This window comes from Ambystoma mexicanum, chromosome 2q, assembly GCF_040938575.1.
Source record: "Ambystoma mexicanum isolate Mex_15411 chromosome 2q, UKY_AmexF1_1, whole genome shotgun sequence".
NCBI classification, from domain to species: domain Eukaryota; kingdom Metazoa; phylum Chordata; class Amphibia; order Caudata; family Ambystomatidae; genus Ambystoma; species Ambystoma mexicanum.
In genome coordinates, this window is record NC_090924.1 from 74,677,336 (window position 1) to 74,689,561 (window position 12,226).

Genomic DNA, 12,226 nt, shown 5'->3' on the forward strand with positions numbered 1-12,226 from the left:
AATTGTGGATACAGTCAGCAATGAGCGAGAGAGGAGAGGAGGCTGAAGGCGAGCAGAGTGTCATCCGCATAACACTAAAAGTTAGTAGAGAAGTTAAACTTCACAGAGGGCAGGTACCCCTAAAATACTCGAGTGGAGTTATATTTCTACACTCCATTTCCTATGGCGAGGAGGATTTCCCAAGTCATAGGAGAGGGTGAGGTGAAGGGGGGCAGGGTGCGCGGGGGGCCTTCTACGTATAACTCATGTGGTAGAAAAAAGTCCAGGCATCACAAAACATGCACTTTTTGCGAATAATTGTTCACCGGTCCATGTTCTTTCATCGACTGTTGATTTATTTGTGGGTTTTACTCCCCCCCCCCCCAACCCCCTGCCACCCCAAAAACCAATAGAAAATTGTGTTTTTTTTGGGCCTCCCCTCCCCGAATCCTCCCTCCCATATTAGTGTTACTCTATTCCCAACCCCTGAAGGCACGCCTTTGCATGCTCACACCAGAAAAAATACAGCCCGCTAGGGAAAAAGGCACAAGACACATTTGCAAGGATAACAAATATTTATTTCTACAAAATAGAAGTCATCATCAAAGAACTCTGCTGCCGCCAATGTTGTGAGCTCTGTAGGCATGTGCGGCACATTATAAGCACAAACGCCGTCACTGATGACGTAATGATATATAGCAAAATTCTACAATACGGATTGGAGGAGCCCTATACATTAGGGCCTGCTCCATATGGGATGGCAGGCCATTGGTCCATCTTCATCTGTCCATCTCCGTCCACATGGCGCTGCTGGGCTCGTCATCCACAGTGAAGCTGACCTGACAATCGGCTACTCTTACAAACAGTGTTATTCTATCGGTGTAACAATGCACCCGGCAGATACAGGGATGGGCTCGGGGGGGGGGGGGGTGTAGGAGGGGGTGAAGGGGACAGAGGTCACACTAACTCACATACTTCACTCGCTCGCAGACAGATCAGCACTCCCAAGGTCCTCCACCTTATCTTTAGGCTATAATTCTTCTGCTACCCTGCACCTCGCTGGACAAATCACGTGACCCATTCCTGAAGGCACGAAAGCTTTGCCTTCTGATCTTAGTGATCGATCAAGGGGTGTTAAAGGTTTATGGTCGGTGGTCTGGGTTTGGACCGTGCTTTGGCATGCGGGGGTCATGGAATTAAAGCATGGCATAGCTGTATTTCTCATGTGGGAATCGTTGGGGGCAGGAGGGCATTGCAATCTTTCGTGCGATAGTAGTGCCAAGAGGCGCTCTGCTCCCTTCTCATGTCCTTGCAGGGCGCATTCTTCCCAGGGCGCGAGGGCCTGTAACAATGGAGGAAGTCATGGATCTCTGAAACTTGGCCAGGGTGGGGGTGGTGTTCGCGCTGATGCAAGAAGTCTAATGCTATCACACAAAATAATGTTTGCCGCGCTAGGTCCTAAATTCTAAGATGGCTGTCATTTGCCAAGATGATGTTAGCGCCCTCATCTACCATATAGCTTGCAATACATGCACTAAGATGATCGCGCATCCCCCTCTATTTGCACCCCCTGCTCCCTTGATGTGCTCTCTTAGCGTTTATTCCTTATTCGGTATCGCTTAGGGGGGTGGGAAGGAGAGAGGGCTTCCCAACACCTCACCACCCCTTATATACCCTTATAACCTCACCCCCTATATTTTTTCAATGTTTTTTTTCCAGAAAAATAAATTTGGCGAAAAAACAACAGTCAATGTTTGAACATTGTACCATTGGTCGCACCTGTCCTTTGCAATGCGTCTCACCTTCCACTCCGCCCTGCTATATTTAGCAAGATATCTTCACATGGTAACGAGGACTGGCATCGAAAGACCAATCTATGCACCATAGAGGTGCATAAAGGTCGCTAAATAAACCATGTCCCCACCTTTAGGTGCAAGTGCTCCCCCTGCATTTTGCTCTCACAAGAGACACAGGGCCAGCACCACAACATTAAGAACTACAGTCCTAGTTTATACATAAGACATTCAAGCGCTGTGATAAAAACAAACACACACAATGCCCGGAAGCGCTTTTTATTCACCACTGCACATAAAATACCACATGGTCCACAGTCACTGAAATGCACTTGAGCAGCACCCCTTCCATTAGCATGCTAGGAGCATTCTCAGATCAGAAATTGCAATTCTAGTCACACTGAGAGTCCTTCTGACTCCCACATCATGTGTCTTCGCAACCAAAAGTGTGGCGGATTGCAGTCAACAAGGACAACCCCATGTCACCACATACTAAACTGTTGCCAACATTTGGTAGCCTACTGCCATAAGGGCGGGATAGGGAGGGGTTTCCCTTTCCAACTAGCCAATGAAATTGGTTCTCCATAAACTCTCCCAAATTGCATTACTCATAATGGAGGTTTAAACAGTTCACTCGGACTAACACACGAGAAGCCCAATTTCTGGACTATCCGTGGCAGCCGACACATGTGAATGGCGCACCTTAACAAAAAATGCATGCCATGCCACCCCTGCTCTGAGATTTCTGGTTTATCCTGTTGACATGGTGTTATACACTTGCCCACAGCTGCTGAGGTGCCTTACCAGCGTGGCTGCTACATTGGCATGGTAGTGTATCAGGGGTCGCCTCGTGGAACTGACCAAAAAATTACAAAAGTAGTCAAAAAGGAGTGTATGCCAGTGCAGTCTTTCTTCTTCTTGCTGATAGAGTTTATCCATCAGTGGTGTTTTTTGGATACCAAGGCTTGAGCCTCATTACTCCATCGTCTCGGGTTGAGTATGTAGTCGTGGGTTAGGATTCTTCTTGGTCTCTGTGGACTTGTCACAGTAGGGCTGGTTTCACGGGTAGCAGTTGAAAGGGTTTGCAGTGGTGGCAGTGAGTCTTCTGATCAGAGGGTTTGGGTTCTAATCCAATCCTTGGTTGAAGTTCTTACTCAGCTTCGCTAGATGTTCGTCCAACATCTCGATGTCCAGTTCTCTGTGAAGGTCCGCTATCCTTGTGAAGATTGGAGCTCCAGACGATATCCGCAGGGCCTTGTTCTGGGCTATCTGAAGACTCATCCGGTGTCACCCATGGCAGGTCATCCATTCTGGGGAGGCATACGTCGGGGTAGGTCAGATGATCGCCTTGTAGACGTTGATCTTTGTCCGGAGGGGCATAGTCTTCAGGAGTGGGTACAGCGCTGCTATCTTTCCTGTTGAATTCTGCTGAGTACTCTCGATATGGTTCCCCAAGTTCAGTTTGCTATCCAGGGTCACACCAAGGTATCGGCTGCTGTTCTCCCCCTTGTAGCTGATGTGCAAGAAGTAACGCAATTTTATTCAGGGCCCCAGACGCAGCTGGGACAGCAAATTCAAACAGATTGCGGAACAGAACTGCATGAAAAGGCACTGTCAAAGAAACACACATAAAGAGCTTTTATAGAAAACAAAATAATTAGCATTTGCGATCGTACGACATAAAAATCTCCCCACACAAGTTTGATTGGACCTTGCACTTTGAACCCATATACAAAAGCATACATTGCAAGCAATGATTGGGTTCACGGACCTTCCCACACCACCCTCAATTATACCCTGTGATGTCACAATCCACCCCCGATTCCCACAGCACAAAATGAAGTCATTGAAACATTTGAGATGAACAGCAGAACTTTGATAATCTGCCCCGGTCACCTCATCCTGGTTGTCATGAGAATGGCTGCCCACCATGTCACCATCAGAGCCTTTAAAAACAGATCTACTGCTGCTCAAATGTTGCATATCGTGGATACTCTGACCCTTTTCCCAGGGAAAACGTTCTATGGGGAGACTTGAAACTGGTGTGGTTCTTGCCGGCTCCAGTATAAAATCGCATTTCATAAATGATTTTGAATTATAATATGGTCTTGTAGTAATTACATGGTGGCAACAGTAAAGACAGGCACAAGTGATCACAGATCAAGGGTGAAACTGTATGAATGGGTGAGAAAAACGCCTAATCTAAACTTAACTCTAAGATAGGAGCAAGCTACAACCATCAAATACTAATAGAGCAGTCCTAGTGGCATCTTGTCAAATAAAAAGAGCTTATACTAAAAAACCTATTGCCAATCCTTGCTGCTAAGTTACAAAAATAGTGTCGGATAATGTTCACCAGAAAAGAAAGAAGCGTTCATAAAATGATAAGTCAGGATGTCATATCCGGGGTCTCCCTTCCCTACATTTTTAGCATGGGAAAAGGCGGGACTCTTGAGCCCAGCACACTCCTGGATTTCTCCAGCACGATGCTACAGTTCCTTTCTGCGATATCTGGACCCTCTTTTCTACAAAGTCTCTTGCCTCTGAGGGCCTGATGTGTCCAAAATAACAAAACAAAAGTTCCTTTCCGTATGTACGTTGGGTGATGACTCTTCACCCCTGGATCCCCCTCTTCCGGGCTCAGACCCTTCTCGAATGTTAGCCTCACTCTGTCGGGTTCACTATGGTCTTTTACTCCAAATGTTTCACTTGTTGTATTCACGAGTCTCAGTTACTTTTTAAACAACCTTTCACTGTGGACATCCCTCAGCCGGGTTCACTCTTGTCAACACAATGTTCACTAGGCTATCGCTCTTCACCCCGTTTTGCAAGCATTCCTCAGCCAGGTTCACATTTGCCAGTTACACAGTTCGCTTTGCTTTACACAACGCAGGATTTACTTCCCCTAGCTTGCCTCTTGGCTACGGGTCAAAGACGTTGAAGTGTACAAGGGGTTTTAGTCCACCCTTGTATGACCACTTTGACCTGTTACATTGGGCTCACCTAGGGCCTCCTGGTATCTGAAGTTTCCACAAAAGGGGACCACCCAGAGTCTTTCGAATGAGCGCCCACATGGCGCCAGACCACTCTGCAGCTGGTCTTTCCTTGGGTTTTTAACAGTTTAGTAATACACAAGTTCTTTTGTTCATTGATTCACACTATGTTGGTGTTTACAACATTTGCTCAACAAAGTTCGGAGGCTCTCCCTCCGACTCACCGGCTGTTATGAACTGCTTGGCATTTCTTGTCTCTGGAGTCAAGGACGGTACCACAGTAGCAAGAGCCTCTCCCTGACTTGCTTATCAGTGTGGGAGGGTCACGTGCATTGTTGACTTCTGTTACACCACAAACTAGCTGTAGTTCCCGGTCTTAAGATTTCTTTCACGGAGGCTTTGTGGGTTTGCGTCGGAAAGGGCAAGGGCACTTCCCTCCTTGTCGTCCTTTCAGTTCTCACCGCCTTTCTCCTCCTTTTGAACTGCCGTCCAGGAATAGCTGCTTCCTCGTGTGGTTTGCTTTTGTGAGAAACCTGAAGGTGTCTCCCTGGCTAGTCCATGGGGATCTGTCATCCAGGTGGCCAGGACACGGCCATCGCTATTGCATCCAGTTCCTGGGGGTGGACCAGTGAGGGAGGATCACCTGGATGGGGGGGCTCCTTCGGGGAGTGGGACACCGACGGGTGAGACGGTATATAAACTTACTTTAACACCTAGGACATTCCAAACCACTGCCCACCCCATTTTCACTGCAAACACTTTCGCACAACACAACAGACTCACACTAGAGCCGTTTACCTGACATTTCCCAATACGAGGGTCCGGCAATTGACTCCAATCACATACACCCGATGGCCCTTTCCCTTCCCCACAGGGATAAAAGGTGGAGCCAAAGAGCATAGTACGAGCAAGACGGATACGGCAGGCAGCACGAAGAGATGGCTAATGGAAGGCAGCAGTTCAAGAGAAGGAACAAGGCAGCGGGAGGCGAGAGCGTGGCAAGGAGAGAAATGACCTTGCCCTTTTCACTGCAAGCCCAATGAACCTTCATGAAGGCGAGGGAATTGAATCCCGAAACCTATGAACTGTATACAAGTAAAGAAAGAGAAAATTGAAAGCAAAGAGGGGTCATCCCAGAAAAGGGGAATCCAGGGGTGAAGCCATCACCCTATCTAAATTAGGGATTATAATTGACAGGGGACAGCTCAGAAGAGAGGAACCCAGGGGTGAACCCATCACCCAACAAATATTGGGAATAAACTTTCATTTGTTAAAGGAACTTTTGTTTTGCTGGTTATCTGAAAACATCAGGCCCAAAGGCAAGAGACTTTCTAAGGAAATGAGACTTGGCCATTGATGGACCTGAGAACTGTCTGCCATTGGAACTGTCGTCTTGTGCTAGAGAAGCCAGAGACTGTACTGTGCTCCACCAGCTCCCATTTTACCCTGTGCTAAAACGTGGGGAAGGGAGGCCCAAATCACTGCATCCTGACTTATTATTTGAGAACACATCTTTATTTTCTTGAGAACTATCCCACACCCTTTTCTGTACTAGTTGTAAGGTTTGGCAATAGGTTTCTTAGTATAGGGCCTTTTATTTTGACACAACGCCACTAGGACTGCCTTATTTTTCATTTGATGGTCGACATCTGTCCCCAACTTAGATATAGGTTTAGATTAGGCGTTTTTCCAACCCACATTACATTTTTTTCATTGTTCAATAAACACCCTTGAACTGTGATCATTTGTGTCTGTCTTACTTGTGTCACCATGAGATTCTCACACCTTGCACAATGATGCTCTCGTGCTCTGCTTTTTATCCCTGTGGGGAAGGGAAAGGGACGTCAGGTGAGTGTAGTTATTGTCAATTGCCTGACTCTGCCTGACCCTTGTGTTGGGACATGTCAGGTAAACAGCTCTGGTATTAGTCTGTTGTCTTTCACAGTGTAAGAAAGTGTAAAAAAGGGGGGTTAGAGCTTCTAGATATCGTACAGGGTAGGATGGGAAAAAGGTGTTATAAGAAACGGAGTACCGCGCCTCACCCATCAGTGTCCCATTTCGACTCCCAGAAGACCACCCCCCCCACACCCCCATCCAGGTGATCATCCCCCACTGGTCCACTCCCAGGAACTGGATCCAATGGCGATGGCCATGTCCTGGCCACCTTGATGACAGATCTCTGGGGACTAGCGGGTGAGACACCTTCAGGTTTCTCACCGAGCCCCCTCCCCTTTTACAGTGCTACTCTTGCAGCTGATAAGTGTGTGCCATCATCTAGAGCTTAACTTGCATTTTGATTACATTATTCCCCCCTTTTATTAATAACTAAATCTGTTCGGGCCTCCCGTTCCATTTTAGCAACTTCATCTTTATGTATCCATATTTTCACCATCCCTGTCATGTTTCCCCCAGTCTCCTCCCAGCCATTCAGATCTTCCCCCATCCCATACACACCCTGTCCCATGCTTCAGAGATTGTATCCAGAATTCCTTGTAATTCTCGATATCAGCAGGCTGTGTAAAAACTCATCTATCAGGATCCTCCCCACACTTTCCCCCATTATTTCCTTCCTGCTCTTCATTTCAAAATTACTTTTGTCAACACTCAGATAAAAGGACATTTGATGTAACCACTATCAGGATCCTCCCCCACACTTTCCCCCATTATTTCCTTCCTGCTCTTCATTTCAAAATTACTTTTGTCAACACTCAGTGGTTACATCAAATGTCCTTTTTTGTTGTTAAAATATGCTTTAAAAATGTTAGTAAAAATGCAGAAGGTGAAGAGAATCAGCACTATCACAAGGACAGTCACTCGAAACAATCCAGAAAGCCAGGTGGGCACCCATGCGAATACTCTGCCCAGCCAGTCTTTTGTTTGTACTCCATTAATCTCATTTCCCCCTGGAGTATCTCTTGTATAGCTGCACTGAAGAGTTTCAGTGGAGGCATCCCCGTCAGGTATTGCTGTGCAGCAACTGGATGGGGTCAAACTGGCTCAAGCATAACGGTGGGAAGATGGAGATCCTGATCTCTGGCCCGCTAGTGGCGGCCAGGGGATGGAACGACTACTTTTGGCCAGCATCACTGGGCCCCCTGCCAAACCCAGCCAAAACAGTTTGCAATCCGGGTGTTAAGATACCAGAATCTCTGTCTATGGAGGTCCAGGTCAACACAGTATGCGGATCAGGGTTTGTCAAAATTAAACAGCTGAAGAAAGTTCTTCCCTTTGTTCCAGATAATTCCATGCACAGATAGTGGCAGCATGTGTAAATGGAAGTATTGACTACTGTAATGCTATGTACTTGGCACAACCTCTTTTCTCATCCAGTGCCTACAAGCGCTAAAAAACGCAGCAGCGTGCCTGGCTACACATATTCCAGCTGGAGTAACTAGGCCCCGAAAATCTCTTCACTGGCTGCCGATCAAAGCAAGGGTCAAGTTTAAAGGTTTGTGCATTATGCACTGGGCGCTGAATGGCAAACGACGATGTGTGGCCATTCAGGAGAAACTGCATAGATACACTCCAGCCCGTCCCCTGAGATCCTCAAACGCAGCTTTTCTGCACATACCTAAATATAGGAAAGAGCTGTTGGGTGGCCGAGCTTTTTCGATTGTGGGGCCTAAACCCGACATGGGTTGGAAGAAAACACAGAGGGGACGCTGGTGCACCTCAGTGCCACCCTCATGCACAGTGAGCACATACAAACTCCCATCTGAACGCAGCATACACTGGTTCAATTCAGCAGACCAGCAGTTCTCTCACAGTATACACTGCGTAACCCCAGGCCCACCTACAAGGATTGAACGGGCGTGACAGAGGCTTCGCTTCGCACACTGGCCCCGCCTCGGCAGCGGTGTGCTTCCGGCCCAGTCCCAAGACGATCCCTGTGCATGGAAGGGAGACTATTTCAAACACTGGTATCAATACAGATTCCTGCCCCCCAAACAGTATTGTTCAAGCCTGGAGCCAACAGTGCATTGGGCTTAACACATAGGTCCACAAATACAACAGTGTGGTGAACCCCCCCGTGAAGGAACACGTGTGCAACCAGGAGAAGATTGCAGTTAACGCGCTGGGGGAGACCCCAGGACAGTGGTCACTACGATAAGTGCACGCACAATACAGAGAACAGAGGCGCAGCTCCTTCCAAAGAAATTATTGGAACCCAATGATGTGACACTGGCTGTGGCAGGTGCGAATACAAGATCCCGTAGGTAAGAAGGATTGGGCCCCCAAGCCTGGGGCATGTGCCCTCCTTCATGACACTGTGAACAAGGTCCACCCAATAACGGTCCCTGTGAGGAGAAGGGATCAAGAGGCCCCACACTAACCGCCAACACGAGAGAAGGCTGCCTATTGAGACCACTAGGCCCCCAACACTAAGAGCAGCCACCCACATTATCCTACGTGGAACGTGCTGGATAGTTATCTGATCAACGGCATGAACCTGAGCACAGTGGGGGTTGGGCCCCCATTATTGGGGCGTGTGCCCTCCTCCAACCCACAAATCTGTAAGAGAAGACGGTGACTAACCTCCAAGTCAACAAAAGCTGATCGGTGTGTGATACCACCAGCAGCGGGGATAAAATGTGTGTATGAAGCGACTGATGACGGGAGGAACCTGACAAAGTGAGGGACAGCCCAACATCACAGCGATGCCTGAGGAGCGCATGGACACGCGCCAAAAACTCGGACCATATAGGTATATCCCACATTGTACCAACTCAGGAACGTCTCAGGGACCCAACATGGCAACCTCTGGGTTGAACGCTGCTGCGACCAAGTTCTATGTAACAGCCATACTTGAAGCAATGAAAAGCATGAGGGCGGATATAGGAGGGAAAGTCGACAAGATCACACAGAGAATCGACAAAATGGAGGAAAGACTTGAGGGACTCGAACACAATCAAACCTCACTGATCACCCTCGAAACACAGATGGACCAGAGGATTACAGAAATAGAAGCTTGCGAGGAGGAACTCCACCTCAAGATGGATGATTTTGAGAATCGAGAATGTTGGAACAACCTCTGAATCTTTGGGGTTCCGGAGAAAGAAGGGGAATTTGAACACGATTTAAAAAGGACCCTCAACGAAATCATGAAACTCGTGTTCGAATATGGCTCTATTGATGAACCTAAGATCGACTGCATACATAGGGCGGGAGGACCAAAGACTATTCTTGCAAGGTTTCACAACTACTCTGATAAAGCAAGAATCCTGGAGAAGGCTAAATGCAGTGGCCATGTCTCCCTAGACGATGCAAGAGTGGCAATCTTCCAAGACCTGTCATCCCTGACTCTCGCCCTGAGGCGGATGTGTATGCCACTCACTAAGTGGCTGAAAGAAAACGGAGTCAGATATCGATGGAGATACCCATTTTCACTCATGTTCGAATTGGATGGGAATAAGATAAAACTGAGAACGGAAAAGGATATAACTAATTGCATCGCTGATCTTCTGGGCAGCCAGGACAATGAAATAGATCAGGGGGAGAGAAGAGAAGATGCCAGACAGTGTCGCATCCAGGGCCCAAAACGGAGGCGCATACCAGGGTCCAGGAAGTATAGAAGAATGAATGCCTCCCCTGGTGCAGACGCCTGAATGGAGCAGTACTCTAAGCCACTTCTCGGGTACCCAACTATAGAAGCGGTACGCTCAGGGGATGGCATGTTCCTATGTGGAGGTCGGCGGAGAGGGAGTTCACAGAACCATTGGATTTAGGCACGGGTGACTACTCACCCAAGGCGCTAATGAATCATGCCTGATCACTGTGTGGTTTCATCAACACTCAGGGACCGCAAGAGCTATGTGGGGCAAGAACTACGTAGCAGATCATGGACGATGGGACATACTTAATGGGAGATGTGGGGATAACATGAAAACATAAGGGATATTGAGGGGAGGGGGATGAAGGGGGCTCAATGTTTATTTGGATCTCTTGGGATGGGACCGTGAGATGTCCGGTCTTCACTGGTGGTCCGAAATCGGCTTGGTGAGGCTAACCGAGCTGGATCGGACGCTGTAGCGGAGGGAGTTAAAAGAGGGGGGGGTTGAGGGAAGGGGGATGGACAGGAACAGGAACAGGTTTCTCATGGAAAATGTATTGTGGAGTAACAAGTGTCAGGTATTGAGGTTAAGGTCGCTGGGGCTCACTTCACAAGCTGCACATACATGACGGAACAAATAGCGGTACAACTAGGCCCTCAGAAAGGTGACCTGCTCAAGGTGGGCACGCTCAATGCCAAAGGGCTGAACTCGCCTACGAAAAGGTCCCTGGTGTGTAGGAAGTTTAGAAGAGCGGGGTTTGACGTGCTCTTCCTCCAAGACACTAAATATGCACGTGGAGAGGAGCGCAGAATCCTACTTTCAAAACTAGGCATTAAACACTGGGACTCTGGCCCTCTTCGGGAAAGCGGGTGTGGGGATACTCATTAGAAAAGGGTTGAACCCAGAAATTACTAAGGTATGGGCAGATGTGGAAGGAAGGGTCCTTCTGGTAGTTGCTATTGTAAACAAAATAACCTTCACGTTGGCAACAGTGTATTCCCCCAATAGCGGCCAATTTCGATTCTTACAGAAAACCCTCCCGAAAATAATGCTGGAGGCCGCTGGACATGTAATACTGCCGGCGGGGAACCCCGATACACGTGAATCAACCGATGATGGCCGGGCAGGGATGATGCAGATGTTAGAAATCTATGGGCTACAAGACATATGGCGATTTTCCCACCCGAATGGGACAGGATACACCTTCTATTCAGTGCCTCACCGCACATTCGCCAGAATTGACTATCTATTCATTTCTCAGGGGTTAGTAGATGTCGAGACTGGATATGTGATTCTGCCAATCTCTAGGTCAAATCATGACATGGTCATGGGTGATTTTAATCTGACAGATCTCCCGCGCAGCGGATCCAAGTGGTGTTGCAATGAGAAACTGTGAAAGGACCCCATCTTTCGGACGGACCTGGACACTGAGATAAAGGAGAACTTCAAGATAAACAATACAGGAGAGGTTTCACACAGAATGGTGTGGGAGGCAGGGAAGGCTACTTGCCGCGGGATCCTGATTAGGGAGGGGGCCAACAAGAAGAGGGAAAGGGCTCTCATAGAGAATAGACATAAGACAGAGATTGCCCATCTGGACAACATCGCTCAAAATGCCATGGAAGAGAGGACGGTGAAAATCTTAGAGGCCAGGCAAAAGAGAGAGAAGCTCCGCCTCTTGGAGGAAGGACAAGTAGCTCACAAACTACAGCTTCTCAAACAGAAATATTATGAGAAAGGCGATAAGGCAGATGCACTCCTAGCCGTGAGGTTGAGGGGACAACGTGCTGAGAGGCATTCGCAAGATTTTATGAGAACTTATATACATCCGAGACGGATCACAGAGGTACAAAAAAAGAGGATTACTTAGAAGGGGTAGAAATCCCGAAACTCTCCCGTGATGAGGCAG

The 12,226-nt window shown here is 48.0% G+C and overlaps 1 protein-coding gene across 2 annotated transcripts in view; it reads left to right on the forward strand.

Moving 5' to 3' along the window:
* The window catches only part of DNAAF8 (dynein axonemal assembly factor 8), a 1,512,143-nt gene that overhangs the window by 52,874 nt on the left and 1,447,043 nt on the right, over positions 1-12,226 (forward strand). The window lies entirely within an intron of this gene.